A 4,420-nucleotide genomic window follows, 5' to 3' on the forward strand; every position below is an offset into this window, starting at 1 on the left:
GCTCAACCATGTTTATAGCAGCTTTATTTGTAATAGCCAGAACCTGGAAACAACCCAGATGTCCATCAATGGAGGAATGGGTACAGAAATTGTGGTATTTTTACACAATGGAATACTACTCAGCAATCAAAAAGGAGGAAATCATGAAAGTTGCAGGCAAATGATGGGATCTAGAAAAGATCATCCTGAGTGAAATATCCCAGAAGGAGAAAAACATGGTATATACTCACTTATATAGACCTATAAGATATAATAAACATAATGAAATCTGTACACCTAAAAAGATAATCAAGAGAGCGGACATGGGGTAAGATGATCAATCCTCGTTTAGAAAGACAGATGGGATGTGCATTGAACATATGACAGGAGTCTACTGAGGGCATCTGAAAGACTCTAACTAGCAGTGTTTTCAAAGCAAAGACTCATGACCAAACCTTTGGCAGAGTACAGGGAATCATAAGAAAGAAGGGGAGTTAGTCTGATGGGGAAAGGATAGGAGCTCCACAAGTACCAAATATATCTGGGCACAGGGTCTTTTCTGAGACTGACATTCAACCAAGGACCATGTATGGATATAACCTAGAACCTCTGCTCAGATGTAGCCTGTGGTAGCTCAGTAACCAATTGGCTTCCCATAGGGAGGGGAACAGGACTATTTCTAACAGAAACTCAATGACTGGCTCTTTGGCCTCCCCACCCCCCAAGGGAGGAGCAGTCCTGTTAGGCCACAGAGGAGGACTTTGCAGCCAGTCCTGAAGATACCTGATAAAACAGGATCAGATGAATGGGGAGAAGGTCCCCCCCTATCAGTGGACTTGGCAAGGGGCAGGGTGGAGATGAGGGAGGGAGGGAGGGACTGGGAGGGAATGAGGGATTGGGACACGGCTGGGATATAGAATTAATAAAATGTAACTGATAAGAAAAAAATAAAATTAAAAAAAATAGTTGATATACTGAATTTCTCAGAAAGAGATGATAAAAAGGAAATCTACACACACACATTCAATGTACGTGCATATACACCCCCCCCCCCCACAAGTATTTATTATCCATGGATGATTCCATGGGTGCTAGGCAGTTGGTTTTAACTGTCAACTTGACACAGTGTAGAATCAACTTAGAGGGGAGTCTTAATGAGGAATTTAAGAGCTCAGGTTGGCATGCAGGCATGGCTCTGGGGCGCTGCTTGGTGATTCATTATTGTGGAAAGAGCCAGTCCACTGCGGGAGGCACTGTTTCCTAGGCATAGTGTCCTGGAAGAGAGAAGAAAGCTGGTTGAGCAAAGATCCACATGCTTATTCTCTCTCTACTCTTTGTCATTCTCTGTTTGGCAGTGGTAGGAACCTGGGTGGTAGTTCTCTGGTTGGTGGGGCCGGCAGGGTCCTGGATGGTCCTCCCAGACAGGGCTGTCATCTGACGTTCCCAAATGGCACAGGGGCTGCTGGTTCCACCAGGCAGATCAGAGGTTCTGGGTATCTTAGGAACTGCTAGAGAGCTTTATGGTGAGGCCTGTGTGGTAGGCCAGAGTGTCCAGTGGTGAGTCTTTTGCAGAATAAGTGAATCTCAGAGGCTCTTAAAGTGAGAGACTGCCTGTGTATGTTTATTTCAGGTGAAATCAGGGACTTATAAACCCTGGGAGGGGTTTTCAGGGTGAATGTGTTTGATTCGCTAGGTTCAGGAGTACACTTGACTTAAAATAGTGGTACAGTACCTCATTTACGTGCAGTAGCAAGGTCCTATCACAAGAAGGAGTACACAGTGCCTAATTTTCCTATGGGTGGGAAAAAATTTCCAGGTACAATTGAAGGTCATTTGCTTAAAACTAAGATCTCCTTAGCATAGGGTGGGTTGTTCCCAGGAATCTCCAGGTGCTTTGCTTCTTATCAGGGAAGGAACAGGCCTATAATCCTCCCTGAGGGCTATGTGATACTCCTTAGAGGTTTTATGGTTTGGGTAAGGAGGGCAAACCATTGTAAAAAGGAGTCCACCATTATAGACTGAGCTCAGATGCTATCTGGAAATGTCAGATATGGACCTTATCTGGTAGAGTCCCACAGCTGTTTACTATGGGTGTGGTGTTTACAGCTCATCTCCTAACTGTGCAGACATCTCAGCAGTATTATCAGGTCCTTCTTTTCAAACAGGTTCTTCCTCCATCAGCTTTGGTGCATAGGGCCCATGGCTGCACTGACTTCCTGTTTGGGGTCTGGAATGTTCTTTACCTCCTCAGCATTCAGGGATGGAGAACACAGTTCTGCCTGAATGTGAAAATTTTCCAAAAGCTCCTCTTTACAAGCCCCATTTTTTCTACTCCAAGGCCAAGGGAAAGTGGTGGGGGTATTTAGATTAGATTAGGTTCGGTAGAGCAATTATCTTCCTTTACAACTCCTTTAAAGTCCTTTCAGTCAAGCCTGCATAAATTTTAGCCTAATTGTCACTTATTAGCACCCTGGGTCCAGTCACTTGAAGCTGTGTAGAATCTTTACCTCTTCTTGTACTCTGGTTATTTTAAAGGTCTCTGTTTGGAGTGGCCTGCTACCACTTTCCAGTTCTGGACTGAGCAATATTAAACAAATATGGACTACAAAGCGTGAGTCAGACTAAACTCTTGGGGAAGTCAGTTAATGAAGCTGTCACAGTTCCTGCCCTTGGAAAACTAGTCAACACTGGAAGTTAACAAAGACATAGTAGACGTACTTAAAGGATTGGCCATGCCCAAGATGTTCTCTGCGAGGCAAGCTTTACGTTACAATACAGAGCAGCCTTCTAGGCCAATAAAGAGACACAGTAAGTGAGGTAACTGAGGCCAGTTGAAAAGTAGTGTTTCCTAGTTGTGTTTGTCCAAGACGTACGAAACTAGACAGAAAACCACAAGAGTGAAGAGGGAGGTGTTGAAGGGGGATAGGAAATAGACACGTGAGACAGGAAAGGGGGAGGAGGTATAAAGTGTGGGTGGAAGAGTACAAAGGAGATGAGGCGAAATGAAAAAGAATGGAGAGAGAAGGTAGGAGAATCAACAAAAACAGATTTTGATTAAAATATAATTGAACTGAATACTTTGCTTTCTAATAAAAAATTATGAGCGATCAGTGGAACTGATTATGAAGAAAATACATTGTGTCCTGTATAGACTGACAACGTGACATGTCTGCTCCAATGTATGGGAAGGCTTTATTGTAGGAGAGAGAGAGAGAGAGATAACAGCTAGAGGGTCCTGGAAGAGTCAAGAGTAGAGAGGGAAAAAGTAGATAGACCATGGCCAGTAGATTAGACATGGCCAGAGTTATCTGTGAGAGAGGGGAGACAGCAGGGGTTAGAGAATAGAGACAGCATAGTGAGAACAGCAGGATCAGGAACCTAGATTAGTGGGGACAGCCCGGGTATAAGAAGAGTGAGTAGCTGGGAAGGTCCAGGAGACTGGTATGGGGACATAGAATGTATAAGATGTGCTTGTGAATAGGGCCTGAGGATCCTGGAGGCTAGCATGGACCTTGATTATGCTGGTAGGTGCCACAGGCATGTATTAATTGGGGATTCATATGTTCCGTTTGCTGGAGGTATGGGAAGTGACTTTCGATAGCGAGGAACCAACCGTACAAGTTCTGAGGAATGCTGACTTCTATCTAACCTCCAGAAATCCTCCCATAACCCAGGGTGAGCTCATTTCTGGATATTTGGATTTCCTTTGGAGTTTTGCTTTGTACCTGACATATATATATATGTTGGACCCTGAAAGAATACATAAATAGAATAAAAATTGAAGAAATAACTTAAAAATAAGAAAGAGAATGCCCAACACGCTGCAAGGACACCCAGCAACTTCTTTTTCACCCTGCCTGGATTGTGAGGCCATCAGCCGCACCCCTGCCCCTCACCAAACATCACCTCCATGTTTGCTTTTGCTTTCAACAAGATGATCTTTCTGCCTGTCCTTGAACAAGCCATGGGCAAGTGTGTGGGCCTCTGCTGGCTGGCCCTGCACCTGCGTCAGCTTGTAGCAGCCCCATTTGTAGGACCTGTCTCCCTGCTCCCTGAAATCTGCATCACGTGTGACACATGACCTTCCCAATGTAACTGCACCTGTCCCCCATGTTCTCTCCTGACAGCAGCACCAGACCCGCTAACCCTGCACTTTGCCCTTCTTGTGAGGTCATTGTTCTTTGCCATAATGATGTAATCTCCTTAAGGGATCCTGGGTGCTTTGCTCAGTGATGCTGTGTCCTTTGTTAGAATAATACCTGATGCATATTTCATGCTCCCAAACATTTGCTGATTAAACCCAATGATAATTTTCGGGGCATTCACCCAGCTTCTCTCTACGTTTAAAGATTTAAAGTTTGTATGCCTGAATAGCAGAATGTTTTTTCTTTGTGTATATATATATATATATATATATATATATATATATATATATATATAT

This window comes from Psammomys obesus, unplaced genomic scaffold, assembly GCF_907164565.1.
Source record: "Psammomys obesus unplaced genomic scaffold, mPsaObe1.curated_primary_1811, whole genome shotgun sequence".
NCBI classification, from domain to species: domain Eukaryota; kingdom Metazoa; phylum Chordata; class Mammalia; order Rodentia; family Muridae; genus Psammomys; species Psammomys obesus.